Source organism: Antechinus flavipes, chromosome 2 (genome assembly GCF_016432865.1).
Source record: "Antechinus flavipes isolate AdamAnt ecotype Samford, QLD, Australia chromosome 2, AdamAnt_v2, whole genome shotgun sequence".
Taxonomy (NCBI): Eukaryota; Metazoa; Chordata; class Mammalia; order Dasyuromorphia; family Dasyuridae; genus Antechinus; species Antechinus flavipes.
The window spans coordinates 270,946,733-270,974,408 of NC_067399.1; positions in this window are offsets into that span (position 1 = coordinate 270,946,733).

Genomic DNA, 27,676 nt, shown 5'->3' on the forward strand with positions numbered 1-27,676 from the left:
GAAGTGGTCTGGTAAGCCTGGGTTGAGTTATATTTGGTTTTTTTTGTTTTGTTTTTTAATTTTTATTTAATAAAGAGGAGAGGAGAGGAGAGGGGAAGGGAGGAGAGGGGAGGAGAGGGGAGGGGAGGGGAGGAGAGGGGAGGGGAGGGGAGGGGAAGGGAGGGGAGGAGAGAATTTATGAAATTGAAGTATTTACTATATGCCAGAAAAAGCATAGATCTGCCTAGAAGAGGGAGTTTTCTTACTTGGAGTTCCCAACACCAGTAAAAATATGGGCCTAATTTCTATATGTATCTTTTGAGACCTTGGCTCTGCACTGGAGGGGAAGTTGGAGAGAATTGGGGTATTTATATTCATCAGATAAGGTTGATGTGGTCTCCTTGGCCCAAGTGCCAGCCGCACCAGTCTTTTCCTGTTGTTGTTGTTGTTGTTGTTTTTAATAGTTTGTTCAGCTGTGTTCACTAGGCATTTAACCACCACCCCCCCTCCCCGCTCAAGGGAAAGAGTACTTTGTTTAAGCCATTTATGATGAGACTCTTTGTACTGTATCTGTCCCAAGGCTAGAGAGGAATGCAGTTATGAAATTCTTAAATCTAACCAGAAGAGGAAGCTGAAAACAGGTAGATCAGTCATTTGCTAGAAGGCTGGGAAAAGAAAAGTGATCATAAGGACTCAAAGTAAGAATTATAAGGTCACAGAGTCATAGATTTAGATCTGGAAAGTATCATAGATGTCACAGAGTGCAAACCTTTCATTTGACAAAAAGGAAATTGAGTCCCAGATAGATTAAGTAAATTAGTGCCAGAGTTGGGAAGGGCACTGGCAGAATTTAAAATCAAATATTTCTCTCTCCAAATGGTAACTGTTGGTAAGAGATTTGAATTGAAAAACAGTGGTGAATTATTCCAGTAAATCAGCAGTTTTCAAGCTGTACCTTGGGGATCCTCAGTTATCCCTGAGACCTTTTCAGCTGTCCACAAAGCCAAAATGATTGTCATATTAAAACAGAGGCGTTTTTAATGACTATTATATTAAATATCTATCAATATTTAAATTGATAAAATTTACCTGAAAAAAGCTCGTTGGAGGTCTTGAATGATTTTTTAAAGAGTTATGTAAAGAGATTTCAAGGTTGGAGCCAAGATGGTAGAGAGGACATACATTTTTTCTGACCTTCTCTTACAACCCTCAGACTGATTACCAAATCCAGGCTCTGAATTAGCTCTGGACTGGCAGAAATCATGAATATTGGGAGTGCAACAAATTACCAGCAGAAGATAATTTTGAAGATTGCCAGAAAAAGTCTGTTTCAATTGGAAATGGAAAGGAGGCAGTCAAGTGCAAGCAGGCTGAACACAGACGTCAGCAAAGACAGTGCAGAGTCCCAGGGCAGTGCAGACTCTGCATGGCAGAGATACTAAGGGGAGGAATCTACAGCAGTGTTAGCCACTCAGCCTTGGTTGCAAGCCAGTAGATCAGTGGAGAAGTTAGAAAACACCCAACACAAATACAAAAGATGTATAATGAATCCTGAAATGCCAGAATCTTAAGGGACCTGGCCACTCCCACACAGAACTGGGAGTGAGTCAGCATTGACCCAGCACAGCTGTGGCTGTTTATAGAGGAAGCTGCTACTTGTAGAAGAAGCTTGGAAAATCTCCCGTGCCCTAAAAGCAGACCTTAACTTAAAAAAAAAAAAATGAGTAAATAAGTAAAGCAAATTCTGAACATAGACAGCTTTTATGGTGAAAGAGAACAGATTTCAAACCCCAAGAAGACTAAAAACAGATAATCTCCAGATGAAGCCCCAAAAGGTGATATAACCTGATTCCCATCACACAAGGCTCACCTAGAAGAAATTAAAAAGGCTTTCAAAAGAGAACTAGAAGAAAAATGAGGAAAGAAAATGAAAACTTTGCAAGAAGATTTGGAAAAGGCATATAACTCATTAAAAGATTGTTTTGATAAAATGGAAAAAGAAAACAACTCCCAGAAAAACAGAATTTGTAAAACAGAAAAATAAAATAACTCCTTAAAAACAGAATTTGTGAAATGGTAAAAAATTCCATAGAACAAAACAACTCATTTAAAGATTCAATTGGTCAAATACAAAAAGAAGTAAAAAAAAAAAAAGAAATGAAAATAATTCTCAATTCAGAACTGAACAAATGGAAATAAATGACTCAATGAGACAATAATAATCATCAAGCAAAACCAAAAAAAATGGAAAAAATAGAAAAATATATAAAACACCTAATTGGAAAAAAATAGATATAGGAGAGAGAATCTAAGGATTATTGGATTTCCCGAAAACCATGATAAAAAAAGAGCCTAGATGCTATTTTTCAGGAAATCATCAAAGAGAACTGCCCGATATCACAGAATCAGAAGGTAAAATAACCATTGAAAGAATTCCCCAAACACCTCCTGAAAGAGACCACAAAATTAAAACTCCAATTTAGCTAATTGTGGCTAAATTTCAGAACTATCAGACCAAGGAAAAAATATTACAAACAGCCAGAAATAATTTAAATATCGAGTCACAATAAGGATTATTCAGGACCTAGGAGCTTCAATTTTAAAGGATTGAACAGCCTGGAATCAGATATTCCAAAAGGCAAAAGCACTTGGAATGCAACCAAGAAAAAATTATCATACTAAACTGAGCATTTTCTTTCAGGGAAGAAGATGGACATGCAATAAACTAGTGAATTTCATTTATTTTTAATGAAAAGACCAAAGTTAACAAAAAAATTGACCTCCAAATCTAGAACTCAAGAGAAGCATAAAAAGGTAAAATGAAAAAAACTTTTGAGAACTGTATTTCTGTTATTGGTATATATAAAGAGTACATATATAACACAAAAAAAGAAACTAGAGATGGAAAGAAGATTTTAATAAAAAAGGGGGAAAGTGGAGGTAAAATGAGGGAAATCACATCTCAGAAGAGGGAAAGAAACCTATTATAATTGAGGGGAAAAGGGAAGTTGACGAATATTGTGTGAATCTTACTCTCATCAAATTTGGCTCAAAGAAAGAATATTAGATATATTTGGTTTCATTGGGAAACTTCTCTCACCTTATAGAAAAGTGGGAGGGGAAAGAGAAAAAGAGAAGGGATAGGCTAAATCCAAGGGAAAATAGGGACCGGGGAATATATGGAATATATGGGAAAGGTATAAGAAAGGAGGAGAGTCTCTAAAGGAGGAGGACTGCTTGAGGCAAGTAGTGCTCATAAGTAAAATACTGGGGAGGAAGGAAAGGGGAAAAGAAAAAAGTATAATTTGAGGTTAATAAGATGGCAGGAAATGCAGAATTAGAAGATTTAGCAGTAAATGTGAATAGGATGAACTCTCCCATAAAATGTAAGCAAATAGCAGACTGGATTAAAACACAGAATCCTACAATATGTTGTTTACAAGAAACACATTTAAAGCAAAGCATTTACATACAGAGTAAAGATAAAAGGCTTGAGCAGAATCTGTTATGCTTCAGGTGGAAGAAAAAAAGCAGAGATAGCTATCCTGATCTCAGATCAAGCAAAAGCAAAAATTGATCTAATTAGAAGAGATAAGGAAGGAAACTATAACTTGCTAAAGGATATCATAGATACTGAAACAATATCATATTAAACATATATGCACCAAGTGGTAGAGCATCTAAATTCCTAAAAGAAAAGTTGAGTTGCAAGAAGAAATAGACAGCAAAATTCTAATAGTGGGAGATCTCAAACTTGCTCTCTCAAAACTAGATAAATCGAATGACAAAATAAATAAGAAAGAAGTTAAAGAGGTCAATAGAATTTAGAAAAGCTAGCTATGATAGATCTTTGAAGAAAATTGAATGGAGACAGAAAGGAGTACACTTTCTTCTTGATTCATGGAACCAATACAAAAATTGGCCATGTATTAGGACATAAAGACCTCAAAATCAAATGGAGAAAGGCAGAAATAGTAAATGCATTTTTTTCAGATCATGATGCAATAAACATTGCATTCAATAAAAGGACCAAAAAGTAATTGAAAACTAAATAATCTCATCCTAAAAAAAAGAATGGGTGAAACAGCAAATTATAGACATAATCAATAATTTTGTCCAAAAGAATGACAATGAGACAACATACCAAAATTTGTGGGATGCAACCAAAGCAGTAATAAGGGGAAATTTTGTTTCTCTAGATGCTTACTTGAAGAAAATAGAGAAAGAGAAGATCAATGAATTGGGCTCACAATTTAAAAAGTTAGGAGAAAAAAACAAATTAAAAACGATGAATCAAATACCAAACTTGAAGTTCTAAAAATAAAAGAAAAAAATCAATAAAATTGAAATTAAAAAAACAAACTATTGAATTAATAAATAAAACTGAGTTGGTTTTATGAAAAAACCAACAAAATAAATAAACCTTTAGTTAATTTGATTAGAAAAAGGAAAGTGGAAAATCAAATTGTTAGTCTCAAAAATGAAAAGGGAGAACTTCCCACCAATGAAGAGGAAATTAGAGCAATAATTAGGAGTTACTTTGTATGCCAATAAATGGAGGTAAAATGGAGGAATATCTACAAAAATATATATTGCCCAGATTAACAGAAGAGGAAACAAATTACTTAAATAGTCCTATTTTAGAAAAAGATATAGAACAAGCTATTCATCAATTCCCTAAGAAAAAAAATCCTCAGAAGCAGATGGATTTATATGTGAATTCCTTCCAAACATTTAAAGAACAATTAATTCCAATACTATATAAAGTATTTGAAAAAATAGGGAATAAAGGACTCATACCAAATTCCTTTTATAACACAGACATAGTACTGATACCTAAATCAGGTAGAATGAATACAGAGAAAGAAAATTATAGACCAATCTCCCTAATGAATATTGATGCAAAAATCTTTAGTAAAATATTAGCAAAAAGATTACAGAAAATCATCCCCAGGACAATATACACCACAACCAAGTAGGATTTATACCAGGAATGCAGAGCTGGTTCAATATTAGGAAAACTATTAGCATAATGATTATATCAATAACCAAATTATCAAAAACCATATGATTATCTCAATAGATGCAGAAAAAGCATTTGATAAAATCTAATATCCATTCCTATTAAAAACACTAGAGAATATGGGAATAAATATACTTTTCATTAAAACAGTCAGCAGCATCTATTTAAAACCATCATCAACTATCATATGTAAAGAGGATAAGATGGAACCATTTCCAATAAGATTAGGGGGTGAAACAAGGTTGCACACTATCACTATTCATTACTATTCAATATTGTATTAGGAATGCTAGCTTTGATGATAAGAGAAGAAAAAGAGATTAAAGGAATTATATTAGGTAATGAGGAAACCAAATTATCACTCTTTGCAGATGATATGATGGAATACTTAGAGAACCTAGAGAATCAATTGAAAACTATTTATATAATCCACAACTTTAGCAAAATTTCAGGATACAAAATAAATCCACATAAATCATCAGTATTTTTATACATCACTAACAAAATCCAACAGCCAGAGATACAAAGAGAAATTCATTTAAAATAACTGTTGAAAGGATAAAATATTTGGGACTCTATCTGTCAAGGGAAAGTCAGGAACTATATGATCAAAACTACAAAACACTCTCCACACAAATAAAGTAAGATCTAAGCAATTGGAAAAATACCAAGTGCTCTTGGATAGGTCAAGCGAATATAATAAAGATGACAATACTACCTAAACTAATCTATTTATTTAGTGCTATACCAATCAAAGTCCCAAAAAACTACTTTACTGACCTAGAAAAAAATAACAACAAAATTCATCTGGAAGAACAAAAGGTCAAAAATTTCAAAGGAATTAATGAAGAGAAAAGCAAATGAAGGTGGCCTAGCTGTACCAGATCTAAAACTATATTATAAAGCAGATGTCATCAAAACCATTTGGTACTGGCTAAGAAATAGAGATTAGGTTAAGTTCACAGAAAAAAAAATAGTCAATGACTATAGTAATCTAGTATTTGACAAACCCAAACACACCAGTTTTGGGGATAAGAATTCACTATTTGACAAAAACTGCTGGGAAAATTAGAAATTAGTATGACTGAAACTAGGCATAGACCCACACCTAACACTGTATAACAAGATAAGATTGAAATGGGTTTATGATCTAGACATAAAGAATAATATTATAAACAAATTAGAAGAATATAGGATAGTTTACCTCTCAGATTTGTGGAGGAGGAAGGAATTTGTGACCAAAGAAGAATTGGAGATCATTATTGATCACAAAATAAATAATTTTGATTATATTAAGTTATAAAGTTTTTGTACAAACAAAACTAATTCAGACAAGATTAGAAGGGAAGCAAAAAACTGGGAAAACATTTTTACATCCAAAGGTTCTGATAAAGGCTTCATTTCTAAAATATAGAGAGAATTGACTCAAATTTACAATAGTTCAAGCCATTTTCCAATTGATAAATTGGAAGGCTGTGAATAGACAGATGAAGAAATTGAAACTATTTGTAGTCACATGAAAAGGTGCTCCAAATCACTATTGATCAGAGAAATGCAAATTAAGACAACTCTGAGATACCACTTTGAGATATACACCTCTCAGATTGTCTAAAATGACAGGAAATGACAATGACCAATATTGGAGGGGATGTAGGAAAACTGGGATACTGATATATTGTTGGTGGAATTGTGAATGGATCCAACCATTCTGGAGAGCAATTTGGAACTATGTTCAAAAAGTTATCAAACTGTGACTACCCTTTGAGCCAGAAGTGTTACTACTGGGATTATATTCCAAAGAGACCTTAAAGAAGGGAAAGGGAACCACATGTGCAAAAATGTTTGTGGCAGCCTTCTTTGTAGTGGCTTGAAACTGGAAACTGAGTTGGAGTGAATAAGTGGCATATGAATGCTATGGAATACTATTGCTCTGTAAGAAACAAGCAGCAGGATGATTTTAGAGTCTTGGAGAAACTTACATGAACTGATGCTAAGTGAAATGAGCAGAACCAGGAGTTTATTATATACAGCAACAACAAAACTATACAATGATCAATTCTGATGGACATGGCTCTCTTCAACAATGAGATGATTCAAACCAGGTCCATTTGTTCAGTGATGAAGAGAGCCATCTACACCCAGAGAGAGAACTGTGGCAACAGAGTGTGGACCACAACATAGCATTTTCACTCTCTATTTGCTTGCATTTTGTTTTCTTTCTTAGTTTTTCTTTTTCTTCCTTCTTAATATAATTTTTCTTGTGCAGCAAGGTAAGTGTATATGTATACATATATTGGATTTAACATGTATTTTAATATATTTAATATACATTGAACTACCTGCCAGCTAGGGAAGAAGGTGGGGGGAAGGAGGGAAAAATCTGGAAGAAAAGGTTTTGCAAGAGTCAATGTTGAAAAAGTTACCCATACAAATGTTTTGTAAATAAAAAGCTTTAATTTTAAAAATAAATAAATAAAGAGAGTTATGTAAAGGGTGTTCTGAGATTAAAAAAAAAATGAGAAATGCTTCTCTAAATCATAATGAAGCAAACTAATATTGATCTAAGTGTATAAATATATGGAAACCTATACATATATATGTATGTATTTATATATGTATATAATGTAACTATAAAGAAATAAAAATATATGCCATTGTAAACATTAAAATGTCATATGATTGTCAACTGATATTATTACATATCTGTGTAGAATATATATGTATGTGTTATATATACATATACATGCATACACATATACATATGTTCCTATACATATATAATATATGTTTATCTAAAATACACATGTATATCCATACATACAATTATGTGTGCATAATATAAAAAGGGGCTTCCTTGACAGAGACAAAAGTAGGAAAGAGGCTGGATTTCAGAAGTAGTATGCTAAAGGTGACTACATCTTTAACACCACATGGTTGACTAGAAGATAAAGAATATTAAATTTTATTGTGCTAAGTTTGCTGTTGGAAGGCATTTGATTCAACAGATTATGAAAGAGGAGTTAGAGGTTCTTAGTATGGGTCAGAACACAAATACAAGAGCTTAAGTGACTTGCTCAAGATCCCACAAGTCAAAAGGACTTTGATTCCCAGGAACCTAGGTTCTTTTACTTTTTAGTACTCTTTCAAAAGTTATGCACGTTTGCCATCTGTTTTCATTCTTGTGAGATTATTTGGTGCTTTAGAGCACTGGTTTAGGATGATTCATCTGTCTAAGTTCAAAACTGGCCTCAGACATTTCCTAATTGTGGGACCTTTGCCAAGGCAATTCACCTTCTTTGCCTCAGTTTCCTTTTCTGCAATTTGAGTTAGAGAAGGGAATGGCAAACCACTCTAGTATCTTTCCCAAGGAAACCTCAAATGGAGTCATGGAGAGTCAGCCATGACTGAAAAAACAACTGAACAAGAAAATTGGTGTTTACTTTTCATTCTCTTTGTGAAGGAAATATTCCGAAAACATGGGTAGGAGACTTCATGGTAATCCTTAGCTCTTTTTATTCTCTTTCAGGAGACTTGGTATAGTGTAAAGCATAAAGTGGTATAGTGCAAACAAATTCAGTGGAACTGGGTTCAGGAGAATTCTAGGAGAATTCAGGAGAATTCAGGAGAATTCAGGAAAATTCAGGAGAATTTTCAAATCCTGCCTCTGGTATTTTTAAATTTCTGCTTAATACCATACTACACTGACTTTACTTCTCTAAAACTGGGTTTTTTACTCTGAAATTAATGGATTGAATTCAGTTCCTATGAACTTGAAAGGGGGGAAATCACATTTTTATTTTCATTTACCTCTAACAGAAATTAAACACATACTTTAATTCTGATGAAAAGACAAACAAACAAAATGCTACTTTGAGAAAGTTGTATAGGTCAATAAGCATTTAGTAAGTACTAGCTATATTCTGGGAATCATGCTTTACTATTGGCTTTCCCAGACAGACAAAGGGATCAACACACTCAGAAAACCTCAAGACTTCTTGTTCTAAGGGAATTTTCTAGTCCAGCCAAATATGTACATGAATGACCTCATATAGAGATGCACTTTTAAAATTATTTTGTCGTATTTATCTTTGTAGCCATAGCAACTAGCACAATACTTAATGTAAACTGAATTTGACAGATTTTTGTTGAATAAGACTAACTTGTTGAATTGATCTTATTTTCCTTATTTGAAACCATCTTTCTTTTCTCTCTGCTAATGCAAATTCTGCCTATCCTTCAAAATTTCATGTAATTCCTACCTATCACAAGGTCTTCCTGACCTTTTTTGGAGTGTATGTTTAACCCCTCTTCTCTTTACTCCTATTGTATTTGTCTATTTTCAATAGTGTTGCCAGAATTATGAGCTATATTTTTATTTAGTTCTCATGTGAATGAATGAATGAATGAATGAATGAATGAATGAATGAAAAAGCATTGATTAAGTGCTACTCAAGGGCAAATATTGTGCTAAGCTCTGGAAATACAAATATAAAAGCAAATAAATTCCTCCCTTCAAGGACCGTGCTTTTGGATTATAAGGGAATGGTTGCCAGGAAGGGTTTTTTTGGTTTTGAAAGTAACAGAAATGATGAGTGAAGCCATAAAGGATTTAGGTTTATATACCATTTTCAGTAGCAATGGCAATACTTACTGCAGGATGGTTCTGAAGCTGATAATCTAGGTGCAGGGGTCCTCAAACTTTTTAAATAGGGAGCCAGTTCACTGTCCCTCAGACTGTTGGAGGGCTGGACTATAGTAAAAACAAAAACTTTGTTTTGTGGGCCTTTAAATAAAGAAATTTTCATAGCCCTGGGTGAGGAGGATAAACATCCTCAGCTGCTGCATCTGGCCCGCAGGCCATAGTTTGAGGACCCCTGATCTAGGGTAAGAAGTGAAGGATGAAAGTAGAAACAGGTAAAGTCAATAATATAAAACATGGAGTGGATTAGATATAGTGGGCCATATGTCACATCCTAATCAGAACCACAGAGATTCCAAGGCAAGAGTTCCAGAATAGAAAGAATATGTTCACATCCTAATCAGAACCACAGGAAAAAAATAGAAAAAAGAAATGAACATAGCATTTGTTGATTTATATTCAAATACCATAGTTCTTTTTCTAGATGCAGATGACATTTTCTGTCCAAAGTCTATTGGAACTGCTTAGAATTCACCGAACCGCTGAGAAGAACCAAGTCTTTCATAGTTGGTCATCACACATTCTTGCTGTTATTGTGCTCAATACATTTTTGGTTCTGCTTGTTTCACTCAGCATCAGTTCATGTAAATATTTCCAGTTTTTTTTTTAATCAGCTTGCTAATCATTTTTATAGAACAATAATATTCCATCACCTTCATATAGCACAACTTCAATCATTCCCCAATTGATGGGCATCTACCTTTTTTCCAATTCTTTGCTACCACAAAAAAGAGTTGCTATAAGCATTTTTGCCTCTGTGAGTCCTTTTCCCTCCTATTTGATTTCCTTGGGATACTGCTGGGTCTAAGGGTATGCATAATTTGATAGCGCTTTGGGTATAGTTACAGATTGCTCTCCAGAATGGTTGGATCATTTCACAATTCCACTAACAATGCATTAGTGTCCTAGTTTTCCCACATCCCCGCCAACATTTATTACATTTTTCCTGTTACTTTAGCCAATCTGAGAAGTGTGAGATGGTATCTCAGAGTTGTTTTAATTTGCATTTCTCTAATGACTACTGATTTAGAGCATTTTTTCCATATGCCTCTAGATGGCTTGAACTTCATCATCTGAAAATTGTTTTTTCATATTCCTTGTCCATTTATCAATTGAGAAACGACATATTCTTATAAATTTGACACACTTCTTTATATTTATATTTAGAAATAAGACCTTTTTCAGAAAAACTGGCTATAATGTTTTTCCTAGTTTTGTACTTCTCTTTTTATGTTTCTGTTGGTTTTGTTTGTACAAAATCGTTTTAATTTAATGTAATCAAAGTTGCATTTCATTTCATGATGTTCTCTAATTCTTCTTTGGTCAGAAATTCCTCCATTATCCAAAAATCTGATTAGGTAAATTCTCTAATTTGTTTACAATATCACCTTTTATGTCCAAATCATGTACCTGTTTTGATCTTATTTTTGTGTAGGTTGTAAAATGTAGGTCTCTGCCAAGTTTCTGACATATTATTTTCCAGTTTTCCTTTTGGTCAAATAATGAGTTCTTACTCCAGAACCTGGAGTTTGGGGGTTCATCAAGTATTAGATTGCTAAAGGCCTTGATTATTGTATCTTATGTGTTTAATCTATTCCACTGATCCACCACTCTATGTCTTAGCCAATATCAAATGGTTTTCAAGACTGGTATTTATAATATAGTTTTAGATTTGGTACTGCCAAGCTACCATGCTTTGTATTTTTTTTTTCATTAATTCCCTTCATAGTCTTGAGCTTTTGTTCTTCCAGATGGATTTTGTTATTTTTTCTAGTTCTATAACATTTGGGGTTTTCCTGGTGAGGTATGGAGTGTTTTGCCATTTCCTTCTCCAGTTCATTTTGCAGATGAGGAAACTGAGCCTAATGGTGAAATGACTTACCTAGATGAGACAGCTAGAAGTGTATGAGGTCAAATTTGAACTCAGGCTCTCCTTGGAGGATTGGACTTACTTTCCTTATTTGAAATCATCTTTCTTTTTTCTCTGTCCATACAAATTCTGCCCATTCTTCAAAATTTTCTGTTATTCTTGTCTTTTTTTCCAATGAGCCACCTAGTTGTCTCTAATATTATGTACATGTCATATCCATAAATATGTTGCAAACTATTTAAGGTATAAGATTTTGCATTCTTTCTATTGCCAACTCTGTATACCTCCATCTTCACACCTAGTATATAGCACAGTGTTTTTGCACATAATAAAGCTTCAGTATATAAAGTAATGCATGAATGCATTTGGAGTCTTAGAAAATCAATAAATGGTATTGGTCAACTAATTTGTTCTTTTTCTTTCCAGCTTTCATAAGAGGTCAATAAAGGTATCAGTGTCTAAACAACTATCCTAAGACTGCCTGCTCAGAGTTTTACTAGACCCAATGTTTACAGTCATTTAGATATAGGTAATCTATGGTTTGCAAAGCATAATACATTTTTAAAAAAAATTATATGAAACACTATCTTTAAAAAGCTTATTTTATAAGTGATAAACTCATGAAGAAATTTGAAAATAATGGCAAAATAATGTAGACTAGAACAATTTAGATAGTTTTAAGGATACAAAAAGAATTTTTTTTAATAACAATGGAAGGTAAGCACTACTCATTTTTATTCCCATTTTACAGATAACAAAATGGAGGCTCAGAGACATTAGTGGTCAGGACTCTAAATCAGGTTTTCCAACTTAAAGTTCAGGACCCTTTCCACTTTGTTATATTGTTTCTTTAACTAAAACACCTATTGCTGTTTTAACTAAAACAAAACAAGAAAGAAGTACCAAATGTTTTCATATGTGCAGTAGAGTTGTGATAAGTGGGGCTGAAATTCAATCAAGGAAGGAGTCTCAAAAGTGGTGAGCTTTGAAGCAAGCTTTAAAGACTATAGTGGATATAATTCATGGAGTAAAGAAGAGGAAGGGTACTCCCTTGAATGCTTCCAGTTTAGCCTCATCACATATGATGTTTACTAATGGTTTTATATAGAGCATTTCATTGAAAGCAAGAGACCAAAGAAGCCATTGGTAGATTGTTTTCCACTTTTATCAATTCTTCTGACAAGTGAAACATACATTTTTACAACCATACTCTATATACCTTGGCTGAATTGCCAAGTAAATAGAAAGAGCTGGTTTTTGAGATGACAGTATAATATAGACAGCCAGGCTAGAGGGCTCTCATTCTAAGATTGAGTGTAAGATCTAATATTAACCAGCTATATCACTGTGGAAAGACTCTGTTACTTCCATATATGTGAATACATACACACACACGTGTGTGTATATCTATATATCTATATCTATATCTATCTATCTATATATCTATATATATATACATACACAGTCACACATATATAATCATATACACATATATACTCACATACATACATATACATATCTAAATATATTTCTTCAATCATTTTCAGTTATGTCTAACACTTCATAACTTCATTTGGAGTTTTCTTGGCAGAGATACTAGAGTGGTTTGCATTTTCCTTTTCTAGCTCATTTTACAGATGAGGAAGCTGAAGTAAATAGAATCAAATAACTTGCCCAGAGTCACACAATAAGGAAATGTCTGAGGCTAGATTTGAACTCAGAAATGTGTGTGTGTGTGTGTGTGTGTGTGTGTGTGTGTGTGTAACATGAAACTCAGTATGGTATAGTGGAAAAGAGGGGGCAAAACAAAAACCCATCTCTGATGTATATTAGCTATATGGACTTGGGCAAGTCATATGACCTCTCAGTATCTAAGCAATTCACTTTAACTATAAGCTGATTAAATGTATTCATCTATGCTAGTAGAAGTTCCTCACTGGTAATTCTCTAGATGGATGAAATCATAGCTCCAATAAAACTGAATAAGCAAATAAATAAATCTACTTTAGTTATTCTTGCTAACCAAGTACTATTCTTAGTTATTTCTACACACATAGACACACTGTCATATATGGATTTTATCATAATGTAATATTCTATATTTTACATAATATTTTATGTTATATATACAAATATTTATATAAATATTCACACAAATATATATTTCTTTTTCACAAATATAAAAGCACACTTTTTTGTTGATGCAATTTCTATATGCAGGAAACACTGTCTCTTATCTTCAAGGTCATACCCAGAGCTGGCATTTGGGCAGGGGTCTGTGTTCTCTTGCTCCTTTTCTCCTGCAAGTTCAGCTAAATTCTTGGCTGACAGTGCCAATCAAGTAGCTCAAATTCTTTGCTGCCTATACCCCACTGTGCAATAATATTTAGATCTTTCCCCAGGACCTTTTCAGGATCCCAAATGATGAGATTATTTTCAAGCCTTTGGCTTTGAAATCTTGCACAGAGAAAAAAAGCCTATAGATCACCAGGGAAGAGAAAAGGAGATATGATAGTGGAGGAGAGCTGTCCAAATGTCCATATTTCCAAATGAAGTTGTTTCTAAATGTGTTATGTGTTCTGAGATCCATCCTTCTTATTTTTGTTAGAGTTGTTACCTTGGATTATCTGAGTTAAAAATTATTCTTCCTATGTCTAATTAAAGTTTTCAAGTGAGATGCAGAATAGAATGTCCATTGTCAAATGTAGTAGAAGCCTTTTGATTCAGAGGTATATATCTGAGGAGTCATGTGGATAGTACTGAGGAGGCAGCTTTAAGGTCCTTCTTCCAAACTGGTTCCTTCCATAGGCATAGATTTCACAGATTGGGTTTATCATTCTTGAAGGTAGAATTGAAGGAAAGTCTTGGTTCTATCAAAGCAGGAGTGCCAGTGATTGGAAGCATGTGAGCTTTTTGACACAAGTAGTAAATAATAGCTTGTGAAGTTAGCTCTTAACTCTTCTTCCTCTCTTTTGTTTTTAGCTGTCAGAATAAACATGTATGGTCATATGTGGAACATATATGGGTCCTGTTCCTCCTTCTCCCTCCCTTCTCATATGCAAAGATATTAGAAACTTTGTCTTTCATGTAATCTTTTTATTTTCCTTAGAGTTGAACTGAGGAACAAATGCTTCTCTTAATTCATTTCTTTAAGCTTCTGGTTGGAAACTAAAAATAAAGTTGTTTCTAGGTTCTGCTCCAACATTTTTCACCTTGCATGGGAAGGGAAGGGAAAGGGAGAGAAAGGGGAAGGAAAAGGGAAGGGGAAGGGGAAGGAAAGAGAAAGGAAAGGGAAAGGGAAATGGAAAGAGAAAGGAAAAGGAAAGGGAAAGCAAACAGACTGTAATTTGACTTCTTTCCTTTATCTTTAGGGGAGGTATGTTGGGAATAGTTTGGGTATTTTCTTCTTTTTCCTCCTTTCCTTGGAATTAATCAGAGGATTGGAGGTTTAACTCTCATGTCCTTTTGTTCTTTTTTATCTCCTCTTTCCCTTCCCCTTCCCTTCCCTCCCTTCCCTTCTCCTCTTCTCCCCTTTTTTTTTCCTCCCCTCTCCTCCTCTCCTTTTTCCTTCCCTCACATTTCCTCTCTCTCATCTCTTTTCTTCTCCCCTTTTCTCTCCTCATTTTCATTTATGTCTCTTCCCCTTCTTTCCATCCATTTCCCCTTCCTTTCTTCCCTTCTTTTCCCCTCTCTTGCCCCCCCTTTCCTCTCCTCCCCTTTCCTCTCCTCTCCCCTCTTCTGCCTCCTCTCTTCCCACCTTCCTTCTCTCCTCTCTCCTCCCATTTCCCTCTCTGCTTTCCTGCCATTTCCTCCTCTCTGCGCTCCTCCCCTCCCTTTTCTCCATTCTCTTTTTCTCCTCTCCTCTTCCTTGCCCATCTCCTCCCTTTCCCTTTCCTCCTTTATCTTATTTTCCCCCTCTCCTGCCCTTCCCCTTCCCTACTCTTCACCTTGTTTCCCTCTCTTTCCTCTCCTTTCCTCTCCTCTCCTCCCTTTTCCTCTCCTTTCTTCTCTTCTCCTCTGCTCTGTTCTTCTGTATTCTCCTCTCCTCTCCTCTCCTCACCTCTTCTTTCCTGTACTCTCTTTTCTTTTCCCATGAGGATTTTCTATACAACATTTTTTCTCATCATTACCTTTGTATTTTCCTCAGGTATTAGCCTGGTGCAAATAGCAGACAATAAATAGTTATTGAACAAACAAAAATCTTTGTGTTTCTTTTATACTAATCAAAGGATATGAAATAAAAGTGAGGGAATTTTTTTTAAATATAATTTGAACTGAATTTTACTGATGGCTGAGAGAGGTATAAGTAGAAAAGGAAGGGTTTCATCAGTCATGCTTCAGAATGGGTTTGATGTGCAAAAAGTTAGCATCTCTTTCTGTAGCAGAAAGAATTGGAAATTGAGTGGATGTCCATCAATTGGGAAATGGCTGAATACGTTATGACATATAAATGTAATGAAATACTATTGTTTTATAAGAAATGATCAGCAGGATGATTTCAGAGAAACCTGGAAAGACTCACATGTACTCATGTGGAGTGAAGTAAGCAGAACCAGGAGAACATTATATATAGAAATAGCAAGATTATGTGATGATTAACTACAATAGACAGAATTTTTTTCCTAATTTCCGCTAACAGGTAGATTGGTGGGTGGGATTTTAAATATAATGATGGATTTGGAACCAGAAGGAACTAAATTTAAATCTTGATCCAGATAATTATTGCCTATATGTCTCTGGACAAGTCTATCAGCTTCAGTTTTTTCATTTATAAAATGAGATAATAATAGAATTTACCTTATAGGCTTGTTGAACTGGAATATACACATATGCACATGTACACACATGTATATACCAACGCACAATATATATCTGTATGTGCATATACACATATATATATACTACATGTATACATTTATATATATAATGTGCATATATACATTGCATATACATATGTATAAATATTTTATATATATAAACATATTCATATATGTATAACACTTCAAAAACTTCAAAGTACTATATAAATAATAATTATTATTGTATCACGACATAGTGAGTAGAGAGTGGTTTCGGAATTAGGAATTACCGCCTCTGCAATTTTCCCTCTGTGCAAACCTAGATGAATCATTTCACCCCTCTGTATCCTATAAAATGAAATGTTTCAAAAAAGTTGCCAAAGTGCCTTGGTCAAAGCAATTTCCTCTTTTAAGAATTTCCTAATACTGATAAAATCATCATTCTCGTCTTTATTCCTATTATTCTCATTCTCAATTTCATTAATACAAGTAGGCTTGTTTGTGGTATACTTTTGGGTACATTCTCTGGTGTGCCAGTGATAGTATCTTTTGCAAATGGTGTACAAATAAATGACCTATGACAGATGGTAGAGTTGATTCTATTTTTTAGATGAAGAAGTAGACACTCCTACAGTTAGAAAAAAAAAGCAAACTGAACACTGAGTATTGAGTACTGATTAGATTTTTCTCTACTTCTTCGTCATATATTCCTTTCCCTTGAGACTATCTCCCCATTCAGGATAGCTTTATTCATAAGGATTTCACTCTAAAAAAATGGCATTCATCTTTATTAGCCTTTGGAAGGGAGACAGTAGCAATAGACTTTAAATTTAGCAGCATTGGACAAGAATAGAAATGTCCTAATCCTGTCTCCTCCTACGGAATGTGAGTTGTGGTCAGAGTAATATGTTTTTGCCTCCTGTGATTTAGATCAAATTTCATGGGCCAGACAGGGCGTAGGAAGCCAGGGCTGGAGCAGTCACTCTCCTTGGTAAACAGGGTCACACCTCTCTTGGATGCTCTTTGGGTCTTGGCTCTACAGAAGCTTTGCTATGGGTCGTCTGTTATCCTGTTCCTTGCTCATTTGCCTTCTATTCATGGGGTTTTAGGATTACTAATATTAGAAGTGGTTGATGGGATAACTCCAGGTGTTCCAGCTGCAAAGGTGTGTAACTCAAAGAAGCTGTTTCAGAGGAACTAACTCTGTACTGAAGTGGATAATTATTTCAGGTCCCCTCCTTATTCACAGGAAAGTGTGATTATCATCTTTAGAGCTGTGGTAGTGAGAGTTGAGTGGATTTGTGGAAGCAATGGTGAACTCCAGCTTCCAATAATAACCTAGGGTAAAAACCATGATACAAGGTCCTTAGGCAAAGACTGTTATTGTAATGAAAAGTGCAGAAAGTACTGGCTATCAGCTATCACCCAGGATCACACAGTTAGAACTGGCATATATCCTAAAGGTCATCTAATCCAACCATCTTATTTTAATAGATGAGGAAACTGAGGATCTGAGAAGTTAGCTTACCTGCTGGAGGTCACATGGATAGTAAGTGATTTGAGCCCAGGACTTTTATTTTAAATCTAGGTATCTTTCTGTTTACTATGCCACTCATCAAATATCTATCTGCCTTCTGATCCAACCCTAATCTCAACACCAATAAAGCATGGGCCTTTGGAAAGAGTACAAGTTCGAGTCAGAGCTTGCATTCAGGTCTTAGCTCTTTGGTTTAATTAAGTGACATTTATTACAAATTTATATTACATAATCTCAACTGAGTACTCACTGCAGCAAGGAAATATTTTTATGCTTCTCTAACCTATTCACTACTCTCTCACCATAGTAGACTTTCATCTTTGCTCAAACCTCTCATGATTCCCCTTTATCTCATCCTTTTAGCTGAGAATCTTGCCTTATTTTTCATGATAAAAGTGAGTCTATTTATCAAGAATTATCACTTCCTTAACAACATCATTCCTTCTATCACTATATCCTTCCTCATCCCTATCTCACATAATGGTCGATACCAAAGCTAACCTCTCTAAATCCACAAGTGACACTATTCTACTTTTTTCCCACTAGAGTGTGCACACTATCATCCATACTTTATTTTTAATCTTCATTTTCTCCCTGTCTTTTGGATATTTCCCATCTGCTTACAAACACATATATGTCCCTTCTCATTCTTTCCTTAGTTCTCGATATTCTGTTTTTCTTTCTCCAAAGTTTCTGATTATATTTTAATCATCAAATTTCATATGCTTCTTTCAATCCTCAACCTTCTTTACCTCTTTATAGCTTTTGATATTATCAATCACTCTCTTTTTTTGTGATTTTCTTTTCTCTGACTTTTTTGGAATATTCCTCTCTCCTGGTTATTCTTCTATTTATCTTACCACTCCTCAAACTTTTACTGGATCTTGATCCAAGTCAGAATTGCTAACAGTAGGTATCCTCCATCCTGGATCCTTTTTTTCTTCTTTTTCCCTTGTATACTATTTAACATGGTGATCACATCAACTCTCATGGATTCAATTATTAACTCTATGCTGATGATTCCCAGATCCCACTAATTCAGTATTAACTCTCTTCCTAACTCTAGTCTCCCTATAGGACATCTTAAACTAAATGTCTCATAGACATTTTACCCAACATGCTCAAAACTGAATCCATTATCTTTGCCTCTAAACCCTACCTTCTTCCTAATTTTTGTTTTTCTGTTAAGAACACTACCAACTTCTCAGTTGGTAGTAGATAGTAGGTGACATCACAAACTAGGTATCACCTTTGACCTTCTCACTATCTACAATAAGCCTTTCCTGATTCCCTTTAATACTAGTTCCTTCCTTTTTTTTATTATCACCAATTTGTTCTGAATATATATGGTTTATATATAGTTATTCGCATGTTGGCATCCCTCCTCCACTAGATTATAAACTTGACTGAGAATAAAGATTCTCTCTCTGTCTCCTTCTTCTTCCTCTCTCTCCCTCTTCCTCTACATATACCTGTATCTATCTATCTACACATATACATATATATGCATATGTGTATGTATTATACATATATACATCCCTTTCCATATTTATATATATATGCCTATATATATATGCCTATATATGTATATATGTAAAGATATTTATATCTTATGTGGCCTCTGGGATATCTTCCTGAGATATCTGATCCTATGAAATCACATAGCTATTAATTCCTTCAAATATTTTATAATTCACTAATCAAAGATTAATATCAAAACAAAGACATCATGAATTATAGAATCTACCCCCACCCTTATTTCAGAAGTTATAGAGTCTACTCTTCTTCCCCCATTTTAGAAATTTGGAAACTGAGGGATAGTAATGCATCCAAGTAGAAAAGCTGGGATTTGAACCCAAATCCTCTCCAAATTTATTGTTCTTTCCTCTGTACCATGCTGCTGCCTGATGTCTAAGACCCTTTTTATCTAATTCTTCCATTATCAATTCAAAAGTATTCATTAATGGCCACATGTATGGGAGGCAATACATCAAGCCCTGGGTTTATTTGTCTGTTTGGAACATAAATATGGATAATTCATGAGTATGGTAATTTCATGAGTTTGGGGAACTTCTGGGAAGGAAACACCCTGCAGATTAGCAACTATTATGATATTTATAGTTTTAGAGAGTTGCTTGGAGAACTTTGAGTTGAGGTGAATTGAACAATGATACATGGCCAATATAGGTGATAGGTAGGACTTAACTCCAGGTCTTCCCATCTTGTTCTGCCTACTTTGCTTAATTTCCAGTAATCTCCATTCTAGCTGTTTGCATTTCAACCTCCCCCTTTATCCTAAGCTGAAAGTTCTACCATTGATCCAAAGTTCTGATTGATAGGTATTCCCCAAATCTCAGGACCAGAACATAAGAGGTCTTTCCAAGATATCTCCATGATCATGTCTCTTTTCCCTCCCTGACCTGCACCTCCATCCCCATCCTCATTAATACCCTTCCAACTCTAAATCTTGGAACAATAATTAAAACAACACTACTTCTCTTTCTGGTAAAGACACATGAATAAATTTCCAAATAGTTCCAATTATTATTATTTCAGACCTTTTTATTCAAAACATGACACTCTAATTCTTACTCTTTTTTATGTGTTATTTTCCCATCAGAAAGTAAGTTCCTTGAGGATTAGGTCTATCTTGCTTGTATTTGTGTCCTCAGTGTTTAGCATAGTGCTAGGCACATAAAAAGTACTTAGTAAATGCTCATTTCTTCTTTTGTCCATACATACAGGTTTTGGAAAAGAAGGCAAAATAGGTCAGAAAATTCCAGGCTCTTCAAATTTCTCCTAAAAACAATCCAGAAAATCACTTTGCTTTGAAAGTAGAACAAAGAAACAAAGAAAAGTTTGGATAAAGTAGTTGTCCTCCTAAGACAATTTGAGAGGAATTCACGAAAGACCCAATCAGCAAGAGGCAGAGGTCTGGCCCAACTGAAGGATAAGAATCTGCAAGCAGACTCTGTTGAATCAATAAATAAGAAGAGGATGATGAAGAACCATCTGTTGTGGCAGAATACCTGGCCTAGCTGTGCTAACCAGAAAGAACAATTGGGGGGAGGAGGGCAATGAACCATCCAAGAGAAGTATAAAAAGAAAATTGGGCAAGTGGAAGCTAATGGCATTATTTTTTAAACTTTATTTTACTTTTAATTTGTAGAATAAAAAAAGCATTTCCATACAATAGTATAATCTTAAGAGGTGATTATACATGCAACTGCAAATCAAATCTATTATGTACAAATTGCTATTCCTTTTAAATACATAATACATTTACTATGTGAATTTATTTTTCTTCCTTCCCCCCACCTTAGAGATGGTTATCTTTTGATACAATTAAGTATATATCTATATCTATATTCTATAAGTACTATTTTTATTTATCAGTTCTTTGTCTGGATGTGGATAACATTTTTCTTTATATTTCCTTTATTGTTAATTTGGGTATTTATAATAGACAAAATGATATTCATTTAAAATTGTTTTTAAAACAATATCACTATAACTGTAAACAATATTCATAAACAACATTTCATCATTTTGTATGTTTTTCCATGCCTTTCTAAGATGAGCTCATCATTTCTTCTAGCACAGTAGTATCCCATTACATTCATATGCAACAATTTGTTCAGCTATTCCTCGATTAATGAGGATCCCTGCAACTTCCAATTCTTTGTCACTGCAAAGAGAGTCACAATAAACATCCCAATAACATTTAAAATCATAATTACTATTTGTGAATTTCCCTCCAACTTATTTTCAATTACTATTTTCTTTCTCAGCCTCTCTTTTTACCCTATCCCTGTTTCATTATATTATCCTCCATTCTTTCACCTCCTTCTTCATCCACTTCTCCAAGTGTCCTCCATTCCCCTCAAATCTCAACCCACATACTTCTTCAAAAATTGCTCTTCTATCTAATTATACTAGAAGACACAAAGAAATAATAAAACAAAATCAAAAGAATAAAATAGAGGAGAATGTGAGCATCTTATTAGAAAAATAAAGTGATTTAAAGAACAGATCAAAAAGAGACAACATAAGAATGAAACATTGTACAGTATTACAAGAAATTATTAAGGAAAAGTGCCCTGAAGTTCTAAAATGAGCCAGTAAAATAGAAATACAAAAATCCCAACAATCACCAGAAAGAGATTGCCAGATGAAACTTAAAGGATATCATAACAAAGTTTCAAAACTCCCACGTTAAGCAGAAAATACTACAAGCAACAAGTTAAAACAACAATAACAATAACAAATTACAATTTTGGAACTACAAAGTAACATATGATCTAGAAGCTTCATACCAAAAGATGATTGGCTTGGGATATTATATTTTGAAAAGCAAAAGAACTGGGATTATGACCAAAAATAACTTACCTGGAAAAGGTGAGTATAATGCTGGAAAAAAAACTTTTAATGAACTGAAAGGTTTTAGGTATTTGTGACAAAAACTCCAGAATTCAACGGAAAATTAAAAAAAAAAAATAAGATCCAGGAGATAAATTAGGTAAATATGTAAGACCAATTATAAGGAATTGATTAAGATCAAATTCTTTGTGTCTTATAAGTGAAAAAAAAACCCACAATAATTTTAGCAACATAGTAGGATATAAAATAAATCTACATATCATCATTTTTACATATCAACAACAAAACCATGAAATAAAAGATAGTAAGAAATATCCCATTTAAAATAATTAGATGTGGCAGCAGCTAGATGGTGCAGTGGATAGAGCACCATCCCTGAAGTCAGGAGTACCTGAGTTCAAATCTGATATCAGACACTTAACACTTCTTAGCTGTGTGACTCTGGGCAAATTGCTTAATCCCAATTGCCTCAGCAAAAAATAAAATAAAATAACTATATGTGGTAGAAAAAAATCTGAGAGTATACCTGTTAAACAAATCCAGAAACTACATGAACATAATTATAAAACATTCTTTATATAAGTAAAGTCAAATTTAAAGAATTAAGTAAAAAAAAAATTAAAGATAAATAAATGACAAATTGGAAAAGGAACATTTATAAAGCACCTACTATTTGCCATATTATGAGTTAAAAACTTTGTAAATATCATCTCTATCCATAAATTAAAGATAAGCTCAGAGGAAAGGTATTAGCAATAAGATGGATAAGTTAAGGCTTCTTTTAAAAGGTAGAATTTTAGGAGAGATTTCAAGGGAGCTAGGGAAAACAAAAGACATAGATGAGAAGAGGAAGAATAATAGGCCTGAAGTACATCAATCAAAAGAGTATAGAACCAGATTGGGAAATAAAGTGGAAAAAGATACAGAGGATAACTACCAGGAGAGAGGGGAAGGATGGAAGTTATACTCACAGTATACAAGCATCTGGAACATATCATAGATTATTCTGGTTCTGAATAAAAATTTTTTTTCACATTATATTTTTAATTTTTGGAATAAAACATCTCATAACATTGCATAATTTTAAAATATGATTTACATAAAACTGTAAATCTATTATATATAACTTGCTATTCCTTATAAATCTATAATAGTTATCATGTAAATTTTTTCTTCTCTCCCCCACCCTAGAAATGTCTACCCTTAGATGCAAATAGGTATATGTATGTAAAATTATTGTGTACAAATTTCTATTTGTCAGTTTTTCTCTGGATGCAGATAGCATCTTTCTATGTCCTATACAGTTAATTTGGAAATTTTGATAATCAAAATGACTTATTTACTTAATGACATTCTTAAAATAATATTACTATTACTATATACAGTAATTGTAAAACAATAAATTGAGATTTATCACTGTTATCAGTTATCACTGTTATCAATATCATCTAAGATGATACTAAGATGATCTAAGATACTGCTTACATAATTTTCACATGTTATAATAGCAATAATAATAATAGCAATTATAATAAAAGCAATTATAATATGTTTGTCTAGTTAAATGCATTCAGTCAAAATATTGTACATAAAGAAAGAAGTGGAAAGAACTCTAAACTTGGAATCACAGGGCTTGAATTCCAATTCTCACTCTGCCACTTACCTTGGAGCAGAAATTTCTAACCCTTTTTATGTATGTCTCCTCAGCTGTAAAAGAAGAGGTTTGAACTAGAGGATCTCTAAGGTTGCTTCTAAGTTTTATATCAATGAAGCTAATATTTCTTTTCTTAAGGGTCAAAATATAGTAAAACCATTCTCCATTAGGTATTCCGACATGATAGAATAATTTAAGATAGAGAAAATCTGCCAATCTTTGATGGCAATCTCTTGAGTATTCCATCATGTTTTCACCATTGACCCAATTTGATGATTCTGGAATAGATCTCAGTTAATTCACAAGAGCAAAAATCAGGAGATTTATTGTTTTGTAGATCACATGTTGTATCATCTATGAAAGAATGTTTCTGGGGTCCCATGTGACAAGAATATTCACTTAGCATGAACAAAAAAATAAAAGCCCCAGCTGTTTTGCATTTGACTCCACCAACTCCAACCATAAAAGAACTTTTTTTGGTATCATTTTTGTTTGAGAGCTAAGCTTCAAATCCAATAAACAAAGGAGGCTAGGAAGAAAAAAAAATCCTGCTAGAAGCTCCTTGAGGTCCCAGATCTCCCATTTCTTTTTACTTTTTCTTTTTTCAACCAATTCACTTTATCCTGTGGCATGATATATTTTAAAAAGTTGTCATTGTGATTTGAGGAATAGAAAACCTTTAGTTTTTGAGTGAAGTTTTTAGCAAATAGAAGAATGAAGAGAGCAATCTGAAATACTTTAGTATCTTGAAATGTACAAGTTTCATTAGAACAGCAACTCTGACCTCAGTATCCCTACTTTCTGAATTCCTTTTCCATCTGTCTTTTATGAAGAGGCATCTTTAATGCTTAAACATAATACCACATGGCATTAGCCACTCAGTTCTGGCACTAGCATATAGCTATCATTACTTTTAAGAAAGGAGGGAGGAGGGAGGATATGCTCAGCCTGGAGGACCTCACCTGTGGAATTGATGAGTGGAGGAAAGTCAGAAGTAGGTCAATTGGCAATTTTAACTAATTATTCTTTAAAATAGAGGTATTAAACTCTGTTTTTTATGTTGGGAAGGACTGTAAGAATGTTTATCATTCAATAAATTCAGACATTGAAGGGAAAACCCTGGTCAGCCTGCCCTAGTAATATTTCTTTTGTGTATTATACATATTGTAGCTTTAGTCCTTGTTTATGTATTTCTAGTAGTGAAAACTAAGTCTAAGGGAATGGCAATGGTGTCATTCTAATTATCTCATGACTTTGCAGTGGATCCCAGAATTTCCTAACTATGTTGAGGCCAGGAAGATGTTGAGTGTCTGGAGAACATTAAGAAACAGGCTTCTTATTTTTCATTAACTGGAACTAGAGCATCAATCTCAGTCTATATTGGTCATTGTAAGATAATAGGGAAATAGACTGTTTTCATAATACAAAAAATATCTTGATCTTTTGACAACTAGCTAGATCCTAGGTGTAGCCTATATGATATTTTTAAGTAATGAATAACTTAGTACTTGAGTGGTGGGATAGAATCAAAAAAACTCTAACTATATCAAGAGAATTGGAAAAGAAAAGATGGTGGGTCCTTTTTAGCAAGTGGATTAAAATAGTTTGCCAAAATTCACTATGAATAAGATACACTGCTGATGGAAAAGCATGATCAAAACCCCTAAACCCTAAAGTGGATGCTAAGTTGATGCTAGTGTAATGTAAGCCTTGATATATACATATATATGTGTGTGCATGTGAGTGTGTGTATATATATAAAAGACAAATGGGATATATATATAGAGATAGATAGATAGATATAGATATATCTATATCTATATCTATCTATCTATCTATCTATCTATCTATCTATCTATCTATCTATCTATATCCCAGACAACAATACACTTATTTCTTGATTCTTTCTGTTATTGTCATTGCAGTCTCAACTCCAAAGAAGAATGTTGTTTACAGCAGTAGAATATATGCAACAGGAGGACCAGGTAATTCCCTAATGAACAATGAGCTTGATTCTCACCTTTTCTTATTTTATTCTTCTTGATTTCTTACCTTTTTTTATCATAAGGAGGAAGCTTAGGGGAGTAAAGTATTAGATATAAGATGGAGAGATAGGAATTTGAATGCCATCTTTTATATTTCACCAATTGTTCAGCAATTACATAGGTGGGTCACTCAAACTCTTTGAGCTTTATTTTCCTCATCTGTAAAATGTCAATAATAATTCCTATAGTTAACTTCCTGATAAATATTTTAAGAGGCTTAAACAAAATGATGAATATATATATATATATACATATATATATATATAATTTTAAAGTCATACATACATGTCATTTACTATGAAAACAACATTTCCCTATACTTTCCTCCATTCTTCCTCTTTTCTAGGATAATAATTCTAGGATTATCCTAGACAGAGAAAATACACGTTTGCCATCAGCTTGTATTACATTAGGAATAGTGCATATGAAAAAGGGTAGACTTATGAGTAAGTAAATATTCTTTTTAATATTGATATCCAATTGCTTGCAAAACCAAAACCCTTTCAAGATAGTTGTCTATTGTCTCTCTCTTCAATATCTGATCCAAAATTCAGAAGCCAGTGAAAGAAAGTTAAACAGAAATTCAGTGTTTTATCATAGAGAGCAAAATGTCTGGCTTCTTATGAAATAGGAAATAGACTTAGAAATTTAAAACAGGATTGGATCAGAGAGTCCTACAGAAAGGTTAGTGATTTTTATGGTTCATAGAATATTATAGATTTAGAATTTAAATGGACTTTGGCAGTCATCCAGTCCCCTACATTCATAATATTTTATTTTTTGTCAATTACATATAAAGATAGTTTTCAATATTTATTTTTAAAGATACTGAATTCTAAATTTTTCCAAGTGTTTTGAATATATTTGGGTATTTCTGTATGTGTATGTGTATGTGTGTGTGTGTGTGTGTGTGTGTGTGTGTGTGTGTGTATACATATATATATATACATATATATATATATATATATATATATATATATACATACATATATTTATTTATCATGGATCCCACTGAAAATCTGTGAAGATTATAAATTCCTCAGAATATTTTTAAATGCATAAAATTATGTACATAAGATGGACAATTTTATTTAAAAATAGTTATCAAAATATTTATTTTTTTAAAAAAAGGTCAAGGACACTAAGTTAAGAATCTCTGATTTAGTTAAATCTTCTCACTTTACTGATAAACACATTTGGGTCAGAGAAATGAAATGGGCCTAGGACCACATCAATAGTAAGTGACATATTTTGGATTCAAAGTCAGGTCCTTTGATTCCAAATTCAACATTTGCACTGTTATATGTCTCTAAGATCCTTTATAGCTCTGTATCTGTTAACCAAAGAGATATTAATCTTGAATTTTTAGCTAATAGAATGCAATCTCTATGAGGGCGCGAACTTTTCATTTCATCTCAATGCCCAGAGCAAAGGAGGTACTTTAGAAAAATTTCATTGATAGGAACACAATACTCTAAGCAATTGTAGAGTTTTGGGGAGATATTTCAAGCCTCTCACAATACCCAGACCACTTAACCCATAACATTACTCAATCAGTTCATTTCTCATCGGGAAGGAAATAAAATCAGATTCTTTGATTTACCATTGTTTGACACTTTTAATGCCTCTTTTGGCAGCAATCCCACTGTCTTTTCTTTATAGTCATGTATTTAAGAGCTTGAGCAATTGA